This window comes from Coturnix japonica, chromosome 3 (assembly GCF_054131305.1).
Source record: "Coturnix japonica strain WE chromosome 3, WE-NBRP24, whole genome shotgun sequence".
In the NCBI taxonomy this organism is placed as follows: Eukaryota; Metazoa; Chordata; class Aves; order Galliformes; family Phasianidae; genus Coturnix; species Coturnix japonica.
Window position 1 is genome coordinate 62,493,888 of NC_140665.1, and position 26,124 is coordinate 62,520,011.

The 26,124-nt window shown below is 39.7% G+C and overlaps 2 long non-coding RNA genes across 3 annotated transcripts; one reads left to right on the forward strand and one right to left on the reverse strand.

Annotated features, from left to right (window-relative positions):
• Positions 1–1,404: 1,404 nt before the first annotated feature.
• On the reverse strand, positions 1,405–9,881 carry LOC146761436 (uncharacterized). Its single transcript, XR_014944124.1, has 2 exons — positions 9,746–9,881; positions 1,405–8,891 (listed from the first exon to the last, which is right to left on the reverse strand). It is a non-coding gene; the product is annotated as an uncharacterized LOC146761436 (long non-coding RNA).
• A 375-nt stretch (positions 9,882–10,256) lies between these two features.
• On the forward strand, positions 10,257–25,850 carry LOC146761437 (uncharacterized). 2 transcript variants are annotated; one of them, XR_014944122.1, is made up of 5 exons: positions 10,369–10,487; positions 12,384–12,510; positions 20,832–21,033; positions 22,263–22,437; positions 23,529–25,850. It is a non-coding gene; the product is annotated as an uncharacterized LOC146761437 (long non-coding RNA). The 2 variants fall into 2 exon arrangements; XR_014944123.1 differs by lacking the exons at positions 12,384–12,510; positions 20,832–21,033; positions 22,263–22,437; positions 23,529–25,850 and adding an exon at positions 10,700–11,044 and having other exon boundaries at positions 10,257–10,487.
• Positions 25,851–26,124: the final 274 nt, after the last annotated feature.

Sequence of the window (26,124 nt, forward strand, 5' to 3'; positions counted from 1 at the left end):
TTCTGTGATTCAGTGATTCTATGATTTTATGTATTAGGACATCAGAATCAAGTACCTAAAGTAAGTCAACGGAACTGAGTCCTAAAAGGCCAAAAGTGTTATGGAAAAAAAGCAAGTTTCTGTCTTGCTTCTGTATTTTTTTCAGAACTCCTTCTGTAATAATTCGTCCCCATTCCATACACTTATAAATGAGAAAATTAAAAGCAGACAGGCCAGAAAAAAGCTAGGGATGTTACTTTTCTTTTAATAAAATTGAGAAAGTTGTAAATAGAATTAAGCCCTTAGTACAAGGTAGCAGACATTTGTTTTGCATAAAAATTCTCTGGCATTCAAAGCTCCAGAAGGCTCTCACCATGAGCTTTTCCTGCTCTTCGCTTACGTGGCACTGGGACCTCCTTCAGCTGCTGAATATGTGCTAAATAGCAGGCAAGGGAAGATCTGGATCTTCTTTACTAAGGAGTCTGGGCAAGAATAGAAGGATTTCTTTTTTATATAATGAAGAAGTCAAAGAAGCAAGGCTTAGAGAAAACCGCCAGAAAACAAGATGTTAACACTTCTCCAATCCCTGTGTTAGTGGTCTGCATTTGCCATATGTCTTCCTCTTAACCTGAGGTGCTGTCAGTTAGGGTGTTAATGTGCTGCTATTCCTTCTGCCTGCTTTCTACTAGGTCTGCCTGCTTGGAAAGGCCCTTCGGTAGAATCAGATGAAAAATGAGCAGGCAAATAACAGAGAGAAACATGAGGAAATAATACCATCTGGGTCATATTTCCCAAAGTAAATCTTAGTAAATACTGACTAAGTCAGTCACACCACACAGATTCACATCAGTTTGGGAACCCAACTCTTCCATACAAATCCTTCATACAAAAGAGTTCAGACTAATCTGTTACTTCCTTGCTACTATTGCCTTATATGCAATCTTTTTCTTCTACAATAACTAAAGGTTTTTTCTTATCTAAGGGGATATGAATGCAAGGTCACAAACCTCAGCATTCATTCACCAAGCTTGTACACACATACACTGTATGTGTACAAGATAGTTTTAATTATTTCTTTCTGCTGAAAAATGAAAATTGTCAAGTGCATTTGCTATAAAGAAAAATATAATCTACCCTATAATTAGCTCTTAAATAGCAACTTTCAATAACCGTGCCCTCAGCAAGACACTTTGCCATCAACATAAAACAACTCAAAACACTTGGGGAAAAAAGAAAGTGTACTGAGAAAGAGAAAGCAAGACAGATAATTAAAACCATTCAGGAATGTGGGAGATGTCATTGTGAAGCAGAAATAATCTTAAGACAGAAACAGATTTAATCTAACTAGGGAAATCAAGCATGTCTGGCGTCTTTATAACAAATGACAGATAGCAGCAATAGCCAAGGTTTGGACTAGGTCATATATTTTATTAAAAACCCATATGGCATTATGATCCACTATGAAAAATGTGTATAGTAGTGGTTTATGGCCGCAGTTCATACACTAACAAGTTTTTCATTTACTTGAACATATTCCATCATGTTCAGGACAAGAAAGTGTTTCTAACAATCTATCTCCTATTAGTCATTATTTTGGCATTATGATATGATTAAAAAAGCAGCTCAGTACAGCTCAAGTAATGTAATTTAATAACATGTACTACTTGTTGTTTGTTTTAGGATAGATGTTTGTGACCACCTGTTAAACATCAGCATATGTCATCTTGGACATTTGTGGCAGACTGGCTGAATTCAACTCCAAACTCAAAGCAGTATCAGATATGCTACTATTTTGGAGCAATGTAGAAGCAAATATGCTAATTAAGATTTAAAAAATAATAATAATTAAAAGGCAATTTATTTTCTACTACTTTCATTGGTGCCAGTGGGATCTGTGTAAGAATGCTGGACAAGAAAATCCATACTCCCACACTATATGATGGGGAAGGCGTCTGCTGCATGGGTATTTATCAGTGTGCACTAGTCCTTCATGCAGAAAGTTCATGGTGCTCTGGGGATGAAACCAAGCAAAGTTTACAGATCAGCAACTTGTCAGCCCCAACCTCCATCTGAAATTAAATGCAGATAAAACAAATAGAATGTTTTAAGGAAATGGAAATACCAAGTGCTGGAATTTCCTGGCTATATACAGCTGGATTTATTTCAAGCGCTGTGGACATGGAAAAAAACATGAGCTCATACTCCCCATATGGGAAATATGATGTTGGTAAGGGAAGAAAGCAGAGTTACAGTCCCTGCTCTTTGGAAACTGTGGGATTAACCAGGCCAAAGACAGAGAAACAGTTCCATCATGAGTAGATACCCAGAGAACAAAATGGTCAGAAGTATGTACCCAGTTAAGGGAATGGACAAGGCTTTCTGGGGTTAGTGGCAAGGAGGGAGAAAGAAAATTAAGCCACGTGGAAGCAAGCTGTGCTCTGACCCTTGCCCTGGCTTCGTGTAGTTTTCTAATATAGAAGCAGATTATGTGACTTACTGATTCCAGTGTACAGGGAGAGGTCAGCTTGAATTACAAGGATGAAATGCTCAAACAGGAGAACATCAGATCTGCAGCATCTATGAGTGCAGCAGGGAGTTGTCAGAGAGGGGATACAAGCAGGGGCTGCTTGAAGTGGGAAGTCATAACATGGCTACATCCTCACATTCAGCACCCAAAATTAGTGGAACCTTATTCAGTTAACCCCCATGTGTTGTTTCTGTTTCTCCATCTGTAAACAGTTTTCTTGCAGGTTGTGCCTACTACAGCACTGTAAATTCAATCTGTGGTGTTGTTTTGAAGCCCCACTGTCCCCACTCACCACACTCCAGTTTGCATTCCCAAGACCCAATGGGGCACAATTTTTCCCAGAATTTCTCTGGGAGCAATTGAGATGGGTATAGTTCTGCAGGCACACCATCTAATGCCCCCCAACCACAGCTGGAGATTTCAAATGTTCTGCTGGGGTGCAGCAATGCCCTGCAATGTGAGCATCAGGCCCTCAGCACTCACTCTTTCATGCAAAGACTCACTGCTCACTAGCACAGGCACAGATTTCTGTGAAACTGATGCTGCTAATTGCTTGGCTGCAGCAGTGATGAGCGGGAGAAAACCACCTGGGAGGAAGCTAAAAGTCTTTTCTTCAGAGCAAGGTCTGTAGGGTGCAAAGTAGAAGCATCATACACCAGATGCAAGAAGGAAAATAAGTAATACATAGTGGTCCTTAAATGGGCCACTTACACTTTCTGTGCACTGTCTGAGGTCGGTGTCTTGGAGAGAAATTGCATACATCCGTGTAACTAAAGACTGTCTTGAGGCATACATTCATGAGGTCAAATTAAAGTTGCACAGACCACCTTAATTCTGGCATTTCCTAAGTCTCAAGTGTTTGACTTTACAACCTTAATAATGTTCTTTTAACATAGTTTTTGTATGTGTAATAAATTATATACCCTTCTCACTTTCAGTGCTCTTCTCACCAATAATGCTGTTGGACTCTGGTCCTTTGTTGTGAAAACAAATACTGGAAATTATTGCTGTTGTTATTGAAACCAGATGTACTACTCTCTGAGGCATTTATTTGTATAGTGTCAAGCTCTGGGACATTGAATTTCAGCATATTTATTGGGGAAAAAAAAAAGAGAGAGAGTAGAACTGATAGTGAAATGTCAGTGCTGGAAAAGCCCAAGAAGCTTTCTTTTCAGGAAAGCTTGCAGTTTTCTTTTTGTTCGTAAACATTCACACCAACAACTGTGAGCAAAATTGACAAAATCACATTTTCATCAGTACAGAGTAATACTGGGCCAAGATGAAAGAATTTGGGTCCAAATGTGTGAGGCATTAAATTTGTCCTGAAATAGGTAGTCTCTGGTGCCTCATGGATAAAAAATATGTGATGCCTTCAGTAAAATGCAAAAAACAACAAAGATGAATCACAGATTTCATCTTACTTTCTGAGATCTCAGCAAAAGCTACCTTGACAGACAGCATTTCACTTACTGCCAGTACATGTTTTAGTTCATGCTTCAGTTTTAGAGGTCGAACTTTCGGCCACCAAACATTAGGTGGGAAATACCACGTTGTGTTTCTTCTACACTCTCCTTGCTCATTCTGACCTCACTCCAAGGAATAAGGCTGTTGACTATATTAAAAAACAATGGGTGGAGAAAATATGCAGGGGAGAAGCCCAGTGGGTGTCTAACAGGGACACCTATACCCTGTATAACAGGGTATAGGATTATGGGGGGACAGAAAACTTCCCTAGTAATTCCCTGGGAGGAGGATGTCAAAAACATCGGGTAAAGATCTCTGCAGAAAGCACAAAGTAAAGAATTGGAATAGCATAACTATTTACATGAGAATTGTCAGCACTGGTAGGTAATACTGATTTATTTCTTAAAAAAAGACTGGATGTAACCATTTATAAAGCCTTAAAGTAACGTTACAGCTCTATGTCTAAGTATTCAAAAATTAGGAAATCCTTGTGCTAGATAGCACATACTGGCATTAATTCAATCTTTGTATTAATGTATTTTAGTATGAATTTTAATTGCATGATCAGCTTGCAATTTTCATACAAGATTCCTACCGCAGCTAAAACACATTTTGGGTAATGTTCGGAACTGCACTTGTTTTGCCAGAGGGCTGAGTTTGTGAAATTACCAAGCACTTGTGTCAGTCAAGGATTGTCTGTACCCTGGATGCACATCATGACAGCTAAAGACCATAAATCGGCCCGTGGGCTTCTCAGATTGGATGACTAGTCTTATCCTGTTTGAGCTTTAAATGTTATGTCACTTAGGTGTCTTCTCACAAGCCTGGATACCAGTATGCTTTCATCTTAGAGAGCTGTCACAGAAATGAATTTATTAGCAGCTGTATCTCTCTTATGCACTGCAGTAAGAACAGCACAGTAAAGCTAGTTGAAAGATTAAGCACATATGGAAGGCATGTGGTTACGTACATGTAGAGTAATAGAATTCCATTCTCTGTGAAATGAGGAAAGGAATTAATGCTCCTGTTTACTGAGAGCTTTTGCAACTTTGACATGTCTCTTATTATAAGCTTTTTGTAATGTAACCATCTGTGCAGTTCCCAGAGTCATGCAAAGCACATTCAGGTGTCAAAAGTCTTTCACTCTAAATAAGCAATATATATGGGGATGGCCGAACAAAGAATTGCAAGTATGGAAAAGCATCTTTTCAGTTAATGTATGTTAAGCATTGCTATGCAGCAATTAGCAATTACTCCTAGCTTCATTATTCTTGAATACCCACTGATCATTTTTAACGAATGCTGTTTCTGGACAGGGCACTGCTGACAAATCTAATCAGAAAATTATTGTCTTCTAATTCATCCACTGACCAGCTTCCCATGTTGTGGCATGGCAGAGTTCACAGTCAGCCTAACAGGGCTTGTATTTGATAAGGACCAAGCATTGTTTTCTTGGTCTTCCATATTATCCAGGAGAGCAAGGGCAACCAATCGATTGATTGATTTCTTTCTATTCTTCTGACATACCTTGGATTTCTTGCAGCAGAGATCAAACACCTAACTCAGAAAACATTGTGGAACTTCAGCAAGACTAGAGAGAAGCTTGCTCAAAACATTATGGATTTTTATCAGCAAGCTAATCCCTGAGTAACTCTGGCATCTCTAAATGGAGGCAACATCTGAAACAGAGAAGAATAACCAGTTAGTTATTGACAAAAATGTAATCCTTGTGGCCATTTCTAAAACACTGTACCTTAACCTAAAATGTCCAGCTGTGGGGAAGACTGAAAGAAGAAAGTAAATACTTTTTGAGAACAGCTATAAGGAAAATGTGCTCTGTTAGATTATGAAGCTTTTGATTGTACTGTGATTAATCAGATTTATGCTGCATATATAATATATGGCCCTAATTCAAAATATAGGAGGAACTATTGTAATAAAACACAGTGATTATTTTTTTAATATTGCAAAAGGATACTATTTTTACTGTAATACACAACTGTGCCAGTGGAAAATAGTGGGAAGGAAAAAATATATTGTCTGGCACTGGTTGCCATAGCAGCAAGCTGAAGTTCAAGGAGAAGTGGAGAATCTGAATTCTGTGGCAAGGTAATGAATTTAGCATCTACAGGAACAGAAATGGATTTTCTGTCACAGCCTGTAAATCAACCACAGGAAACGAATATGCTGGAGATATTTTGGAATGCTTTATATCTGCTCCAGATGTATGAAAAATGTATCAGAATTATCTCTCTGGGCTTCCAGGGCCTTCCCTTTTTTTGTTGTTCTGACCACTGCACTTAAAAACATACCTGTTTGTTATCGAGACAAAGGAACAAACCTTGCCTTTTTCTCAGCATCCCCGCAAAGGCAGAAGGCATCATCCTCCTCTGAGAATGCTGCTCTTGCACACTGAATTTTTGCAGTGCTGGAAAGTCAGCAGTGAATTGAGTCCAGTTGTCCATGCCGGCTTTTGAGAAACATAGTACCCTGCTTAGAAACAGGAACTGACAAGATGCTTTTCAACATACTCACACACATGTGAACAATTCACCTTGAAAAACCTGCCTGGTTGGCAGGGGGAGTTTGCTTAGAGGACCCCTCCTGCCACAGAAAGGGAAGATGGAATTCAGATGTTGAGCTGATGTTTTATGAGCAGCACATGCAAGCAGACAGTTATCTTGATAGAGATTTGGGGAATTATGTCCATGTTTCAGTTAAATCTCTAGTCAGTCCTCATACTTCCCCAGCATCTTTTTAATGGCTACTTGGTGTCCAGAATAGCTTTCTCCTTGGCCACAATAATTATGCCCCAGCCATTCAAACAGTATCAATGAAAAATGTATAGAAAAGAAACATATTTCACAATAGTGGGACCCAGATAGCATTCTTCATGCTCAACATGTCATTAAAAACATGAAAAAATAAATAGCTTTCCTCTCTACCTCTGTTCCTGGAGCAGATGGAACACACTCTGGGGATAGGGGGTGAAAAATTCCTCTTAAATAAAAAAAAGAATTATTACAATACACTACAGTTAATTATCTATAATGGGTTCCATTCCTAATAAATCATACTCATTTAGCTCAGATATAATTCTTAAGAAGTCACTGAGGATAAAACAATGTAAACTCAATGTGAGCAGAAAATACAAAAAAATAGTGGGAAAGAAATAAAAGAAGGAATACATTAAACAAAATAAACAAAACAAATGAAAAGATTTCTTACGTGTATGTCTTTTGCATAGTACATGGAAATGTACCCTAATCCTGTTACTGCAAAGGGTGCATGTGGGACATTTTTCATTTCTATATACACTTTTTGCCTATCAGCCATGAAACGGAATGCCAACTAAGCATAACGTAAAAGCTTAGGTGTTAAAACATTTCATAGAATTTAATTTTATTTAATTTGCTGATTGTGACTAGTCCCTGTTCAAATCCTCTTTTCCTTCCAGCGTAAAAGAAGAATGGGCAGCATAAGTTTCCCTGGGTGCGCATTTGTAACTTCCCCCAAATAAAATTATTTGAAATCTGCAAATTAAAACACATAGAATCACAGCCATATATAAAGACACAGCAAATTCTCTAAGATAAGCATGTCTTGGACTATCCTAAAGAAAATAAATACCATTTCCATGCTAACTGCTTCACATTCTGTACTTTTGCCTTTTACATTACAATCATGACAGTCCTGGGCATTAGATGAGCTTAAGAGTGATTCCCAACTTTTGATTAAAAAAATAAAATAGTTTTTTTTAAAAGGTGAAAATCTTAAGCTCATCAAATTAGTCCTGAGATTAAAATAGATAGTTTCAAGCTTTCTGTGGCCATTTGGAAAACAAAACAAAACAAAAAAAAGAACAATACTAGAGAAGACAAAGAAATACACATTTCAAAAGAGGAACTTAGGGCAGCTGTAGAATTGAAGATATGTTTAATCTTTAATTCACATTTCTTATTCTTTCTTACCCTTCTGACATAAATCTCTCAAAAACTTCAGCCCCCTTAAGCTGTTATAAATAAATGGGTAGCCAGTAGCTTCAGTTTCATCTTTGTCATCTTTCATTTGAAATAGGAGTCCTTTTGGGATTAGAGCAGGACAGCATTGCTCAGCGTGTGTTTTGGTAAAGTAAGCAGGTTTCTTCTCAGCAGTCCTTATGAAGAAAGTCACTTTGCTATTAAGGTGAGCCACTGCAACAACAGCTTGGAGTCTGTGGGATTTCTTTTTAAAGATATTTGTTCACATTGAAGAAAATGAGTCTTCTGATTCAGGAGACTGCTTTAACATGATAATGGCCTACCATGTTTCTGCTGATTTGGTCTGAAATTGTAAGTAAGCGTGAAAATAGTAGGTAATAATTGTCATTTCAATTACTACTCCTGTTGTGAATGTAGGGTTCTCTCTGTCTGACAAACAGTGTATGACTTTCATTTATGTGAACTTCTCTTAGAGTGAAAAATAATAAATAAAAAGCTTTTGTTTTCTTCCTACTCTTGTCACTAAGGCTCCATATAACTGCATTCAGGTCAGATGACTTGCTTCTTACTACACAGAACCCCTCACACCTCTCCCACTTGCCAGACAGGTGGGTACAAAGGCTGCTGAGAAGGGCAGAATAACCAGGTAACACAGGCACATGCTTTATTTTCCTAAAGGGGATGAGCATTTAAGAAAGAAGAATCCTACTTTGTGCACTGGCCAAGCACTGCCTGCTCTCTTAGAGAGAGGTGTGTAAGCGTAGTCTACAAAACATGAACCTGCAAAGACAGAGGGCAATTTCAGTCGTCCAAGTTCGTTACTTGGAATGGGACCTGATCCAGAGGGGTCAGAGCGGCCGGGAGATCGGCTCTCTTGCAGGACTTCAAGGGAAGAGCAGTCTGCTAAGACGGAGCTGGCCAACCCAATCGCACCCGCACAACTAACAAAAGACAAAGAGCAAGATGATGAGCTTGAACCAACAGCACCTTTATCTGCCGGCAACATTCCATTGCAAGAGCTTGAATCCCCACCCCCATATCCTCAGCAGTCATTATATCCTTTATTGTGTAACTCTACCTCCCCTGTTAGAGGGGGGGAGGGGGAAGAGAAAGGGGTGGATCTAGTAAGGCCAGAAAGGGGTGGTTCTTCTCCCCCCCCTCCCCCCCCCCCCCGGTGAAGATGGTGAATGGTCGTAAGGCTGTGACGGGGGGGGGCAGAGGATGCAGGCATGGCCCGATCACGGATTGATTAAAAATAAGAGAAGAGGTGCTTTTTGGCATCTGTAGAGGCGTTCCCTGTTGAGATGAATAATAAGCTTAATAATATAATAAGCTTAATAATATTGCTTATGTATAAGCAGAAGTCCACACCCTTAACCAACGTGGGGCTTGCAGCCGCTATCACTAATGCAATGGCTGCATCTTCAGTACCACCGCGATCCATAGAGCCTCCCAAAGGCCCTTGTTATCGATGTGGCCAGTATGGTCACATTAAGGTTCAGTGTAAAGCTACAAGTGGGAGAGAGAGAAAAAAAATTACTTGTCAGCTGTGTGATAAGGGAGGACATAGCGCTTGGCAGTGCAGAAACCACAGAGTCCAGCCACAGGGAAACATGGAGGGGAGGGTGCCACAGGCACGAGGCCCCTCCCACATTCCGCAGAATGGGCCGTCAACAAAACCTATACTCAACCCACCGGTTATGCCAGCTCCACCCTTGAAATTCATAACACACCCACCAAGGCATTAACCCCAGACTGTCAAGATTGCCCTTTAGTCAGGGCTTTCATGTCCTACCTTGGCTTGCCATCTGACTTTTCAGGTCATTACTCCATTCCGATTACAGGATTACAGCGCTTACTGGCCTGAAGAATGGCCAGTGGGCCCCTCTCGGGTGATTAGAGGGGTGGGAGGGAAAATCTCTACTAAAAGGTCCCTGGCAGAGTTGGAAATTGTCATAGTTAACAGAGACAGCTCACTGGAAAAACCGGCTTTGCTTGTTCCACTTACTGCTAAAGTACCTAGGACTCTACTAGTCCTACGGGATAGTTCTCCCTATTGCCCCTATATGCATATGCTTGCTTGAATACGAAGCTATGCTTAGAACAAGGTCAGTATGACCTTGAAGAAGTAGTAAACAAGTTTTGGGGAGTTGATCAAGAAATAGAACAATGGGGGAAAGATCATTAAGGATATTGCTGATGTGGTGTGTTGCTTGAGCCCCCCAATCAGCATATAGGAGACGGTATTTCAGACCAATTGGGGATTGACGAATGTACTAGGGGACTATAAGAATAGATGTGTTGCTACAATAAAGGCCTTTGCTGCTCATCAGATTGGTGTACGCTTGCAGTTATTGGCCCTGACCAAGCGTTTGGTCAGACATGCAAGGGTAAGCACACAGGCTTGAAGAACCAGATGCCACATTAACTCTGACTGTAACATGGAGATCTGACAAGGATATGTGTCAGTAAGCTGATCATGAAGGAATCTACTGCTAACAACAAAAAATATTTATCCAGGCTGATAGATGTATCAGGTAGGTGGTGGGTGCTCTTACATTTCAGCCAGTCTCTTCTCAACAAATATTTGTTTCACAAAAACTCACCAATATCCAGCAGATGCCTCCCATGATTATACCATATCTCTCAGAGTTATAGATTCAGGCACTTTAAATTGGTCTCAGTTTTGTAAAGTTTTAATTATCTATAAAAACTATTGTTTCAACAATTTGCCCTCTGTTTCACATAGGTGGGCTCTCAGCTTCTAGAATAAGCCAACCTCCATGAGGGAAGAAAACAGTCACTTTTCGTCAAGATTCAGATCACAGTGTGACTGCACAAACTGGCATAACTGGACTGCTGGAACAATTGAAAGTGTGGGAACATGTGCAGTATTGTCACCAAACACACTGTCATGTCAAATCATAGCAGCAAGCAAAGGACTGAAGGATGTGATTTGGACCTAGATCTCTCTCATCATGACTGAGATTTCCAAGATGCGTGGAGGAGGCTACATGCCTTCTTCCAGAAGCTTTGTGAATCAACTTTCAGGATATTTTTTCCATGTCTTAATAACTAAAATGAAAGAAAAATTTCTGTTGGTTTGGATTCTGTTGTTGCTGTTGCTGTCTGTGGGAGGAGGGTGGGTTTTTTTGGAGATCATCCATATTCTGGTCAGTTTTCACTGATGATTTTTTCACTTTTTTTTTTTTTTTTTTTTTTGTAGAATCATAAAATCACAGAACAGTTTAGGTTAGATGAGACCTTAAAGCCCACCCAGCCCCAAACCCTGCTGTGTGCAGGGCTGCCACCCTCCAGCTCAGCTGCCCAGGCCCTATCCAACCTGGCCTTGAGCACCTCCAGGGATGGAGCACCACAGTTTCTCTGGGCAGTCTGTGCCAGTACCTTATAATGTCTAATCTAAACCTCCTATCTTTGTTTTCAAGCCCTTGTCCTACTATTGCATTCCCTGATAGAGTCCCTCTCTATTTTGTGAGTTGCTTCAGTTACCAAAAGAAAAGCCTTACTTCCTATGCTATGCTAAATAATCTGAAAAAAAAAAAAAAAAAATAATCTGTCTTTGACTAGTTCTGCAACAGTTTCCACAGCTCATTAATTCTTCTATGCAAACTTGTTTATGAGCACAAATTATCCTCCCCCCGCCCCCTCCCTCGAACAGTTCTCTTCAGAAATTATCAGAGGAGACAACTGGCACTGGAAAGAGTCATTACATTAATGCTTGTATTCTTTTTATAGTTTTCAGGAAAATAACTTGTGTTCGTGCTGCCCTTATTCACCTGAGAAATATTTATTAGTGCTATTAATTCTAGTGAAGTATTTACTGTCTCAGAAAATGGATAGCATACCAAAGCATGTTATCTAGCCAATACCCCTCGCTAGTCATAACACACACCTGCAAAGCTCCAGCAAGGCTCTGACAGGTATCCTGAAACTTTGTGTTAGTGGCAGGAGAGAAAGTGAGGATACCTGCCCATTCCGTCCAGCATTCACCTTGAACTGGTTACGTACAGTGAGAAGGGAGGGGATTTTTGTGATCTGATGATTTTTTAACTGTTAGCAGTGGCAGGGAAGCCAGAGTTTATTAGTCTTCTGGGTTCCTGCTGGAAACAAAAATCTGTTCTCCTTTCTTCTGTTCTTTACTCCTTCTCAGGGCTAACTCCTGTCCTCTTCCCTCTGAAAGGAACTTTCTCTACAAGAGAATCAGTTTATCTCCCTTTCCAGTGAGACTCTTCCCTGAGTAGTTCAGGCAGAGGACACTGAGCTGCATATAGCCCAGCTCTGTTGTGTGCTGTATGAGTCAGTGCTGCTCCTGAATGTCTCCAAGATGCATGCATATCTTCTTGCTATTCCCAGGGCACAAACAGCATGGAGAAGCTTAGTAATGTTTTTAATTATTTTATATTTTTCCACAGAAATCTCTTCTGAATAGTCTGTCCACCTCAAGCATACTGCTCCACAGTGCTCTTACGCAGTCCTGGGAGAGCAGCAGAGCAAATGACATCACTGCCAAGCTCATCAGTGCTGCCAACTTGTGCCAAGGTAAGACTGCTTGTAACTGCGCCCATTTTCAAGGACTGTCTAGGAGCAAGGTGTGCAAGCAGGATATAAATATATAGAACAGACTATGCATACATAAATTCACTTATGCCTGTATTTACATCTACACTTATGCCCACACATGCTTACATTCACATGTATGCATGAGGGCATATGTGTGAATTGATATGTATGGGTGCATATTTAACGTGAGGTGTGTGTCGAAGCTCTTATTGTAGTTAGTGGAGTTTGGGCAGGTGCCTAAAAGCAGCTGGCCATAGTGACCTAATATGTCCTCTGCTATCCAAAACAGCCACACAGGTCTGCAGGGGCAGATGTGGCGTGGGATCTTTGGGGATTCATGGCCTCATGGGCTGATCCTTCTGGAGGTCACAGAGGATTATTTTCAGGGGTCTCAAATTGTATTAGATGCATATGTTTAGACAACTAAATCCAGCTCCTAGTCTATGGATTCTCCAAAGCTGCTCAGCAGAGCTCAGCATGAGCACCATTTGTTCACCTGAATAGCTCTTGAAACTCTGTTGACTGTATTTACTAAATCACCATTGTTTGTTTAGGAAGCTTAGACAGCCAGCATGTGTCAACACCTGTACAAAGACTTTGCAGTATCAGCCTTGAGCAGAATCCCAGTCTTAGCCACAGAAGTATCAAATCTATCTTAACTTTAATTTGAAACTGTTGTAAAATCATAGAATCACAGAATCACAAGATATCCCAAAAGTTGGAAGGGACCCATAAGTATCACCAAGTCCAACCCCTGGCTCAAAATTCAAACCCTATGTCTGAGAGTAATGACCAGACATTCCTTGAACAGCTTGGGGCCATGGCCACTGCCCTGGGGAGCCCATGCCAGGGCCTGACCACTCTTCTTCTAGTAAAGAACTTTTTCCTGATATCCAGTGCCATTCTGTTGGGTCAGGTTTGTCCCATCGAGGACATAGGAAGCACACAATGAAAGAGGAACTCACCTTGTTTACACAAAAACTGTGTCTGCAATATCTATAGGTAGCAAAACAATTTCAGATTTTTAGCAATATGCTTTCCAGTGAAAGACCAGTTCACTTTGAGTGAATTATGTGTATCTTATTACAACATGTAGGTAAAAGGCAATCATATTTTTATACCTGAATTTATCCTCTCATGCCCAGTTGTTCATTGCTAGCTCTTTCACATCTGCATCCTGCTACTATCCCTCAGGTAAGATGCCTGTTTTTATTTTTATTGTTTCCCAAACACTTTGTTTAGAGTATTCTTTAATGTTGTTGGTACCTTTATATTGACCATTTACCTAATATACAATATAACATTTTGAGTAGTTAATGCGCCAACAGAGGTCAGAGGCACACTGTCCATGCATCACCTGGAAATGCAGAGCTTTCTGTAGGAGTTTTTGCTATGGAAGCAATCCCCAAAGCACTACAGTCCAGGCTGACCACAGAGCTGTGAAGCAGAACTACAAGGATGCATAGATTTGTATTGATATAATCTCACTGGTACATCTCTGGAATGTGTCAAAGATGTCTTCTTGGTTCAGAAAATGCAACTTTTGTTTTCTATGGACTATGATTTTGATACTAGTGTCAAAAAGAGGCACTGACAGTGCACTTAACTACTTATTCAAAAAGCAAACTTGAAAATTCACATACTTTCCAAGTGATTAAGCTGAATTTGATTTCATGATTCAGCAATGTAATCTTCATGTTGGCTAGTTCATTTGCATGGCTGAGTCAGAACATTGCTACAGGCTCAGATTTTCTTTTTAACTTTCACTTTGCCCAAGGAAGAGTATTATTGGTCAGTTCTGATGTTTTTTTCTGACTTATTTGCATCTGCTGATGTTGTCAAAGAACATGGGCACAATTAAATATTAATATAGAAAAAATAAATACAAGAGCACTACAATATTATATTCAGAAGATAAAATGCTGAGGAGAGATGTTGCGTTCTTGTTGACAACTTGGGAAGGCTAATGTCAGTGATAGAGTCACAGCTGGAAGCCTGCCCAGATCTCCCACCAGGAAGAGTCACAAGCTCAGTGGCACTTGTGGATCAGCAACATGTGAGGTCCTACGTGAGCCACGAATTTAGCAAAGAGGGATGTTTCCGTTTATCATTTGTCGGCTCTGTAGTTTGGCATGGCAGAAATGAAAACTAGGAATGAGATTATCTGTTCACAGAGAGTGTCTACCCAAACCAGCCTCAAAAGTGCCTGCTCTAAGTAGGGGAAGATCTCTTCCAGAGTGAAAGATAACAGATTGGAAGTTTTTGCTTCCCAGCTACTCTTTTTGCCACAAGCAGAATTCATTTCTGTTCCAGTAACTGCAAACTCAAAGCATTTTTCTACTGTAAAAACAGTACTGGAAACAGATAGTTTGGCAGAATCACTGGATCACCGCAATGGCTGAGCAATAAAGAGAAGATTAAATAAATGCATTGTCCCCTTCTTTGGCTGGCATTTCAGCATTTTATTATTATTATATGAATTGAAAACCCAAACAAGCAATTCTTTACCCATCCTTGCTTTGGTAAGGGAAGAAAATGATCACTAAAGCACAGGGGAAAAGGGATTGTAAGCTTTTTAATTATTCCTTTCAGCATTTTTTTTTCTACATATTTTCTCAGCAAACCACAGTTTTGGAATTGAATCACACTGAATGAGATATTCCCCAAGAACAACAGCAGATGTGAGGAGGGGTGACATAATTTTCTTTTACCACACAGTCAGGGCCTCAGTGCCAAGCACTGCAAACAGGGATTTTTTGCATCTCAGGCTAGCAAAATAGTTGGGACTGTCAAGTATATAACTGCAAAATGCACTGTGGTCACAGAGTCTTTAAAAACATAATGGATGGAAGCAGTGTCTGCTCCCTGTATGTGAGGCTCTCTATCTGGTCTTGTTTCCTTTCTAATTAAAGTATGGGTTTATGATCCAGTGAATTTAGGTCATAATTCATAGCAAAGATTTTAAAGCACTTAGCTGTGCTCAAGAAAAGGACTGAGTGTTAGAAGAGAAATATGATAAAGAGGCATGAAAGGGCATATTTATTTTCTTCTTGCCTTCTGTGCAGAGAGGGCTGGTAAGAACCTCTCCTGTGATGACAGCAGCTCTTCAGGCAAAGGCATTGGTGCTTGCCATTGCTGAGCCCTGTACTTTCCCCATCCTGTGGTGAGTTAAAAGAGTTAATGTGCTTTCTGTGCACACACCAAGAAGCCTTAAAAGCTAATGATCACACCTAATTATTTATAAAAAGTTGTTTTTCTCACCATATCTCAAAATAGTTATGAAAGCCTTCTGTTGTTTCCAATTCTACTTCAACTCATATAATAATTCTTCACTGTAGAAATCCTTTTGCCCAAACCATCAATGAGATGTTAATGTTCAGATCTCACTGACTTCAGTGGGAATTCAGAGACAAAATAGCTCCAAGGCTCTAGGGTTTTTTCTGTGCCCCTCTTTCATATCTGTGCACTCCTACCCTAGAGCTGTTCTGGAGATAGAAACAACAGCAAAAAACCCTGAAGTCTGTGAAGAATGTGGGAAGCACAGGCATCCCAGAGAATGCACCATGTCTCAAATCACAGAGCCTCAACACTGTCCCTAACCCATCCACACATCCTTCCTAATATCTTTTTCCCATGCATCTCCTTTGAGAATGACACTCTTGCTGGCTGGCTTGGTGTGCAGCTGCAGAAAAACAGCCCTGGAAAGGGATCTTGGAAGTTACCAGCTGTTGCTAATTCCCAGGGTAGCACTGTCTATGGTGACATGGGTTGAATAGTCCACGAGAAGCATCTGTTCTCCATATCAGTGCCCAACCCGAAATATCCAGGGAAGAACAGGTAAAATGGAGCCACAGGTGGGAGTCTCAGGAAAAGGAAGTTGAGCAAAAAGTCTCAGTGTCTCATTCGGTTGAATCTCATCGTACATGTCCTATAGGGAGACCTATATCTCCCACTTCTACAGCTTATCTCTGCAACTACGTGTAACAAAAAAAAACAGAGAGAGAAGCAAATGCACCAGGACACTTATTTTTCTCCACAGACTTTATTATAGATTATAGTAAAAATTTTGTCTGGAGAGTTTTTTTATGTACATAGCTAAAACATTCATTGCAGTAGGGCCATAAGGAGGAGGAAATGGCTTTTTCTTCTTATGGTATACAGCTTAAAATCCATTTAATTTCCATCCTAATTAATTTCTCTCTTCTCTGAGATTCACTCTAACAAGAGTAAGTCTTGCCCACACCTCTATGAAGCTAAAAAAAGACTCCTACCAGAGAGACTGCCTGGACAATCTGTACTGTTTTGTGCAAAGCCAGATTCACCCTGCCCCAAGTCTTTAGGCACTGCAGTTGTTGCAGATCATTGTCTGGCCAGGCAGGATGTGCTCAGCTATGCATTTGGAGCTCTGTATAGATCTGAAATTTTCTGCATTAAAAACAGACTTTCTCGTGATCTGAGGGGCGGAGTGACCCTGGAAAAGTTGGATGATCTCTTTTATTTATATAGAAATATAGTAAGCTGCTTACCAGATGGACTTGTTTGCAAGCTTGCCCACTTCTGACATGAATCAATTAATTTACAGGGAGATTTTTTGGAAACCAGTTAATCCAAGAAAACGAACCTGTGGGATACCGGTACTGCCACCTCGTGTAGGCTCTGATCATTGCAGGTGGCTCCTGCGGGAACTTCACGTTTTAGTACCACTAACGAGGAATAAGGAAGTAATCAATATAGCAAATAGTTCAAATGGCTGCATGCTAACATGGTGCAAAGGAAACTGTTTTCTTCCCAGACCATCATTCAAACTGAACATCTGCAGAAACAGAAATACCTTTGGATCTTATTTAAAAGCTGACTTTCATATCGTGCAGTCACAATTTCAGAGGTAGACCGTAATCCCTTATAGGAAATTAAGAAAACAAAAGAAACATTGAAGGAAAATTTGGAATAGAAGGAGATTTAGTGAGTGAATGGTTTCCCTGGAGGATAATGGCCAAAGCAAAAGGAGCAGAAATCTAAAGCAGCAGGCAAGGTGAGGAGGCAGATGCACAAGAAAGATAACAAACAAAACAAAATACAGAACAAAAGGGAAACAGGAGAAAGCTTGAACATTCCTCCATGTTTTTTTTCACCTTGGGGATGCACCTTGGTATTTTCTTCACTGAAGTAACACTCCTAAATTCTTCTTGGGTAGTCTGCTAAAAGTAGAGATGATGGTCAACAGACTGTTGATCTTCCAAACAAACATCTTAAGAATTTTTTGTGGGAACAGAGGAGAGGGCTGCATCACTGAATGATCAGAGACTTGATCTCTGCCTCGGTGTAAAGATTTGCAGCCCTCCCAGCCTCTCCCTGCCCTATCTGCCCACCCCACATGTGTACAGGGTGGGGATAACCATGACCTCACTGAAACAAGCAAGGCTCACTGCCAGCCTAGAGCTCTCTGGAGTGCTGCTAGAAGAGTGTAACGCTCTGTTTTGGACATCTCAAACTACAGTTCAAGCAGGCAGAGCCAGTTCAAGAACTAGGGATCATCAGACCACATTAGTAGGATCAGTGAAAATAGAAACTGAAGAATAGCAGAACAGCACATTGTTCTCCCCAAGGATGCTCAAAGTTAAGAGGAGTTCAAGGGCAGACTGTACAAATACTGCAAGAGAAATCTCCAGAAATGGCCAAAACACAGAAAATGCAGGACATGTCCAGTCCAGAAAAGCAAACTACTCCATGTTTTACATGTCATCCAGTCTGACCTCTTGGTTTCAGTGTTAGAATCACAGAATCATAGAATCCTTATAACTGAAAGGGACCATTAATGGTCAACCAGTCCAACTTGCCTGCAATGAACGGGGACATGCACACCTAGGTCAGGCTATCCAGGGCCTGATTAAGCCTCACATAGAAAGATTCTAGGGATGGGGCTTTCACCACTTCTCTGGCCAATCTGTTCCAGTGCCTCACCACCCTCATTGTTTAAGATACGTTATATCTAGCCTAGATCTACCCTTGTTAAGCTAGAAACCATTTCCCCTTGTTCTGTCACCAAAGACCCAGCTAGTCTGTTCTCTTCTTTCCTGTAGCTCTCCTTTAGACACTGAAAGGCCACCATTAGGTCACCTCAGAGCCTTCTCTTCTCCAAGCTGAAGAGCCCCAGATCTTTCAGCCTGACCTTGCAGGGGAGGTGTTTCATCTGTTGGATCATTTATGTGGCCTTCCTCTGGACCCAGTCCAACAGTTCTATGTCCTTCTTGATTGGGTCCCCAGAATTGGATGCAGTACTCCAGGTGGGGTCTCATAAAAGTGGAGCAGAGGGGAAGGATCACCTCCCTTAAAACTGCTGACCATGCTTCTTTTGATGCAGCCCAGGATATGGTTGGCATTCTGGGCTTTGAGGGCATATTGCTGTAGGTGTATTGCCGTGTTGGTGCTTTTCTTAAGACTTCCCAGAAATCCTATCAGCGTCTGGCAAGCAATCCTTAAAAAAAAACTAAGATACATTTAGACTTTTCTGACTTAATAGAGGCACAGTTTGGTTCAAGATTGATCTTGTCTATAAAAATCAGCTTAATTATCATCTTAGAAGAAAATTATTTATTTTGAATTGGGTCAGGCTTCCCAGGACTTTTCCATTAACACAGGTTTAGCTTTCAAACCTTCTTTTCATTCTGTCATTCATTGTTGAACAAATTCTTCTCTTTTTCATGTCAAGTCCATTCTTTTCCCCTTGCTACATCCAGTGTAGAAATGGTCCCCATCACTTCAGTTTTGGAAAGCTTTCATACTACGTTTGTCAGAACATGACATGGGAGCAAGCCTCACAACCTGACAAGCCTTAAAGCAAACGTCTTCCAAAATTTTGTTCCAGCATACTTTCCTGTGGAAACTTTTATCAGTTAATGCATTGAAAATAGAAACTTGGCCAGAGAGAAAAAGAGAGACCTCCCAAATATTTGTAAGAGCTTTTGGTCACAATCCTTTAATTACATTTATTTTTATTAACTATACATTTGTCATGTTTGATCAAGACCAAAAGAAGTATATGGAAATATAAGGAAAATTATGCTTCAAGAATAAACAAGTGTACTTGACAAAACATGAAAGCACTGTCCAGAGATACATGCCTGAATGACTCTTTAGAAGATTGTAGAATTATAGGAATTGACATATTTATTGTCAATGTTTATTTCTTGAGTGCTATTTGATATGTAGAGTTATAGTTCACATCAATTTGTTCAGTGTCACTAATGTGTCCTGTGTGTACATTACCTACAGAGCTCCTCAATTCATATAATATCGTGGTCGCATTGGTGGGCAGTGGATTAAGGAAATGAGATTAGCTCGACGCTAATTCCCAGTGTCTAAATAAATGACTTCAGCTTAAAATGTCAGATGAGATAACATCCCAGCCAAATTACATCAAGCTATAGTATCTGGCATGCTTTTCATTGCTGGATGTAAAAAGAAACAGATGAATTCAATAACACATTCTAAAAATCTCTGTATATTTCCTATTCTTTAAACATTTGAATCAGTTTTCCCTTAAATGGGTAAATTAATGATGAATCAGAGGTGTCACATCTCTTTCTGAGGTGTGGTGTATCAGGTTTATGGTGAGCCACGTTTCCAGATGTTTTCACAAACTTCTCTGTCTGTGGGACACACAGAAATCTTTTTCCCTCCATCACAGTCACTCTTTAGAAATAGTGTTGAGCCATATGGAATTACTTTTGTTTAAATCAGACATGCCAAAAACTACAAGCACCCATTGACTAGCAGATATTCTTATTGAATCACTGTGATCAAAAAGAGAAAGGCATTCCATATGGGTCTCCATAACATAAATAAAAAATATATCTAGAAGCATATCTTAAAGTGAGCATTTCACAAAGCCACTGTAGACTGAAGTAAAATATAAAGGATATTTCCCATTCTTTGTTGTTCTTTCCAAGGAGCAAAGACCACTACAAGAAGTGAAAAGGAATCAATACATTTTAGCGAATTATATTTGCATTATTCTTTAATTTCTGTATCTCCTTTTCCCATGCACATTTTGTACCTCTTCACACAATTTAGCACCCTATTAGAACAAACAATTGCTGCAGCTTTATCCTAGGAGAAAAGCATGCTGCACCTGTATTAAAATCAGTAAGCCAGCAGACTGTGACTTAAGCCAGTCCCCTGAGTAAAGGGTTTGAGTGCAGGTCTGCAGTCCACAGCCTCCAGCAGGAGCAATAGGGGCTCCGTGTCTGTGCAGCTAACACTAGAGAATGAATAAGTACTCTCCTCTTTTCCTAATTTAGATTGTCTGAAAGGGAGGCATCCAGAGTGAAGTTACTTTCCATAAAAAAACAGCAGAGAACAGGGTGCCACCAGGGGATGAACCTCACCCTCAAGAAGAGTTCTGCTGCAGCTGGCACACTCCATTCTCTGGAGATTGCTATATTGATGATGGAGGAAGCAGAAGGCAGTGTTTTAGATCAAACCTCCAACCTTTAAAATCAGGTGAAATACACCCTCTAATCCCTGCTCAACTGCCCCCTTCCACATCTGCTCATCTTTAATTGAATAAAAAGCGATATTCAGGTAAAACAAAAAACAAAAAGCAATGACCCTGCTAGAACTGCAGAAACTTGTAATTTCCATTAGTAAAGTTGTATTGATTTGTTCTGCTTAACGTTTACTGATATATGCCTAACAGAGAAATGGTGTTGCAGCAGGTGACCGCTTAAAAATTACTGCATGAACATTATCTATTGGACAATATACCTTCTGGTTCCCATTGGGATTACTTATTTATTTATGCACTCTAAAACACTGCACAATGGATGAAAGTACAGACTCCCAAGGCTAAGACTACAAAATATCCCAAGAGATGTCATCAGTTCCTGAGGCATTTTAGCCAAATCACTGCAGCTCTGCCCCTGAATTAATTTTCCCCACAGAATACCATGACTTATAAGTTGAGGCACAGTGGTTGACTGAAACAGCCATTTTATACTTTTGGCTGAGATAACATCTCTCTGTATTGCAATGAATGGTTTTAGACACATGGCTTGTGTTAGCTCTGGTATGAGTACATTTTGCTTTGTTAGAATGTATAGAATTGTCTTCTGAAAGCCAAAGTTTCCTGAGAAAATAAAAGCAAATTAAGACTTTAGTATAAGCATTGCCATATTTAAAGTTTCCCTGCAATTCTGTATATACATTATTCACCGAGAGTACAGATATAAAAAATATCAAATTACAAAGATCTGAATTCTTAAGGAACAGAAGAATTTGTGTAGCTCATAACAAACTTGTTATGGGCCCAATCACCCAAAGTGTGCTTAATGTGTTCTTTAATTTTTAAAACATTTTCAAAACTAATGCAAATTCATGGCAAGGACACCAGATTGATGTTGCTACAATAGGGCAGGGAAGTGAAGAAGAGGACAGGGAAACAATCCATGATTGCAAGCCAAGGCACCATAAAGTCTCTGTCATGTTAACTAGCTGCCAAACTCTAGAATAGAAAAGAAAGGAGAGAGGCTGCTCCTTGCTCATCAAGGCTCCTAAAAAAGCACACCTGTTTAGCACATACAAAAAAAGCTGATGCTATAGGCAAGCTGGTAGGGGGTTATTGACTACTATGGCAATTGTTTGGTCCATATAGTCTCAAAGGAGAATGAAAGCTCTGTGTACTGAGACGATAATTAGTGACAACTACAGAATTCCTTTTTTTCTTATTTCAGCTTCATGCCAGGCAGCACTGGAGATGTTTCTGTGACTGAGAAAGTGCAGGAACAGTAAAGTCAAGTTAGTAGATGAAATCTTCATATAATCAGCACTTCTAGACTTCACATTTGGAGTTGGAGCCTGTGACATGTCTGTAGTTTGACTCAAATTACTCATCCAAGATCTCTCAAGGTATTTAAGTATCTAAACCCACCTATCATTCCAGACTTCTTTCATCTACCTGTCTGCTGTAGGAAATTCAGCAACATCCTGTACAGACCTCCCACTGCAGATGAGCAAAGACTAACTCTTCCTTTGCATAACATTCACCAAATAGTTTATGAGAGCAGAGGATTTGCAAAATACTAGATGAAAGCTCCAAACAGTCGTTTGGCTCATGGGCAAATCTGTCCGACTTCTGGATCCCATATTTCACAAACTTCTCATCCTGCCCACTATATTTGAAAAAAAGCCTTTGATTTTTTCACCCTACTCCCAGTACTTGCACAAAAATCAGTGTCACTTTACAAAGTGTAAAGTATCATAAGGCCAAAAGAGTGGTATCTAAATGACCTCATCTGCTTTCACTGAATCTCCTGTTTCATGGAATGAGGCATTGTTATGCCATGGATGGTATCTGCATATTGGCCTAATGAAGCAGGTTCAGACTGATTAGTTTCAGACTGAAGTAAAGGATCTGTACATGATAGCGCTTCTATTAGCTGAAGGTGACCACACATATAACAGCATAAAATTTGTATAAGTTATGACTATTATTACTTACTATAGTGATAATAGTAAGATATTATATCGGGGCAGATTCAAAGTTTACAGAGCTACCTGAGCCCTGAGGCACAGAAATTTAAAACATAAATTTCATCACACAGAATATCCTACAAGGTGTTGTTGCATGAAGATATATAATAGATGTAAAGTTAATCTATTGGACGGTCAAAGGGGCAAGGCACACAAAAAAATTAAGAGAAACAACAAACAAACAAGCAAAACCCCTTATAAGCATTCCTTGTTCTTTCAATAAAGTACAAGAGAGAAAAGATTAGAAATTCTAATTATGCAATTAACAAGCATGTGCATTATGCACATCTGAGAAGGACAGAATGAAGTCCCCTGCAGGCAGTGCTAACACTGTTCAAGTTCAGTTACTCAGTTTATATTGTCTCTTAACGTTAGCAGCACAACCTCTCTGCATTGGACTATAATATTTTCAATTGCTTTTGACTCTCTACTCTCCTTTTCACCTTCTTTTCCATCTGCTGTTACAGAACCATTTCTGAGCCAGGACAGCCCTGGAGATGACAAGGAGAGGAACACAGCAGGCTGGAGAGAGGCTTGCCTGGTGAGAGCAGAGCTGTAGTAGCCTTGGGGCTGTCAAGCATGGCTCTGGCTCCAGACGTCAGGCACTATATAGTGAGTATGATTTCCCATGCAGTTATGGTGTCCAATACACATCTTAATGTAAAATGAAGCACAGCTCAGCAGTGCTCTGAGGGTAAAGAAGAGTTGCTCCTCAGTGTTTATTCTCAGTGTCTGCACAAATTTGTAGTGAAATATAACTGTAGAAAAAAGGCCCTACTGATTTGAACATGAGGAATATAAAATTTCAGTCTTTCTCTGGAATTATCAAGGGGAATGGAAAAGAAATAATTTTCCTATTCTGAAGTACTGATCGATCACCAAAAAACTAAATTCAGATCCATAAGGTCTTTCACGTGTTTGGCAATCTAAGACCTACCAAAACTTCCCAGAAGACAGTGATTAGAGACCAAAATGTCTTTGCAGATTTGATTTCTGTATTGGTGTCTAACTTTTACTGTCTTTTGTGTGTTCTGATTGAGTTCGGGATCTATGATTTTACTATTGTTTATGGAGAGTCTCTCAGTGTGAACAAGCATGTGTATCCACATCTCTAGAGAACAGTACACTAATTCTCCTTGTGACTGTTTTCTTCATACTAAGTTTAGCTGCAGATTCTCCATTATCTTCAAGTTTCCCCATCATTAATCTGCAATACTTTCACAAACATACAAATGGATTCTTGCACACAGCTGCAGCAATTTTATCCATTCTGAAATTTCAAAGACAATTTTACACTGCAGGTTTGCAGCTACATTGCTTCCCTTCCAACTTCATTCCTATGTCCTTCACACTATTTGATCACCTTTGAAAGATGATAGATATAAATCTCCCTCTGTTCTCACTGTATGATCAGAGTGGAAAAAAATGCCCTTGGAAAAGCTGTAATTCCAGAAGCATTTCAATTGTGCTCCTAAAGGTCTAGAAATGCATACAGACATCCTATAATTATAAACAAGAAATGATGCAGGAGTTATTTACTACTAACAATACAACCTGTATTCAAGAAATACATTATCTCTGTATCTAAATATACGGTATGTATACCCATAAAATTCAGCAAAATGTCTCTTCCTTTCCTGTGTATCAACTCTGCAGAAGTAATGAAAGGTTCTTACATAGTCTGCAGCATGCTGAATCTGCATAAATCTTTATTTTTTCCTTGGGGAATATATCTTTACTTGACTGCAAACAGGTGTCTTTCACATCTGCTTTGAAACAGCAAACACACTGCAAAATAGAATTTCTCAGCTAGAATCACAGTGGCATTTTGGGAAAACTATAGAAGGTCAACACAGGCTTTTTCCAGAGTTGAGCAACTTCTAAACTTCTTACCAAGTCTGTCTCAGAACTCAAAACACTTTATACTTGATCTTTTAAACTCTCTATTACCAGGAGATTTATCTCTTAGCTCTTGAATGCCTTTACCTTGAGGTCCAAATTTTCCAGTCCAAATTCCCACACATTACTACACAGTTTTGGGTAAAATTATCCCTCCATTTGCATTGCAGAAAATAGACTTGCTGTTACCTGCTTTTCTACCTAAAACCACCATGTATTTTCAACTATATTGTAGTTCTGTTTCTCAGATTGTGGATGCATTTCAGCTTAAGGTGGACAAGCAGTTATTTCCATATTACATTTGTAAAGGTGTTTTAGGCTAAGCAGTAAGGTGATAGAGTTCAGAAGAGTTATGGGGGAATTCTCAGGGGCTGTAGCTATATGCACATAAACATGACTGTATTTTGCATGATCTGAGAGCAGCAGTTCTTCCTGTACTTTGAGATGAATTTCTGACTGTCATACATGATATAGATGTGGATTGTATGAGGGAGGGGGGAAATGATGAGCATCTAGGCTGAAATAAACCCCCTTTAAACTGCCCTAGCTCTGCACAGTTTTGAGTTGTATGGCAGTGTTTAGGCATATTTACTTTGTCTGACATCACACTGTAAATTACAGGGAGTTGATGGGCAGCTCAGTCAAGAAGAAATGAAACACCATCAAAAAAGGATAATAAATTTGCAAGCAATGAGCACAAACTTTTCCAAGTGGTATTTCTCAGGTTCATGTTATGTTTGGAATATATTGTCCAAATGTACCTAAATCACCCTTTTATAGTGGTAATTGGACAAAGATTGAATGAGCTTTGGATTAATGTCTCTGTGTATATAATTGCCAAATGTGTCAGGCTTCTAGTTTTTCCTGGCTATAAAATGTTTTATGCTTGAGAGAGTACAGACTGATTATTTTTCTTTTTCTGTTTAGCTGACTAAAATGGAGTGGGCACAGGCATTTTTTTATTTTATTTTTATAATGCTATAAAGAAATACCAATGCCTATTTTGGCAGGTTTGATTCTTTTAGATATTTAAATTCTATTTAGGGGTAGCTAAATTTGGTGACCTCATACTGTGTTTGAAGCACCTTCCCACTGTTGTTTAATGAAGCTATGGTGAAAGAAAAGCCCAGTGCCAGTCATAGCTACTGTTATCAAGGAACAAGA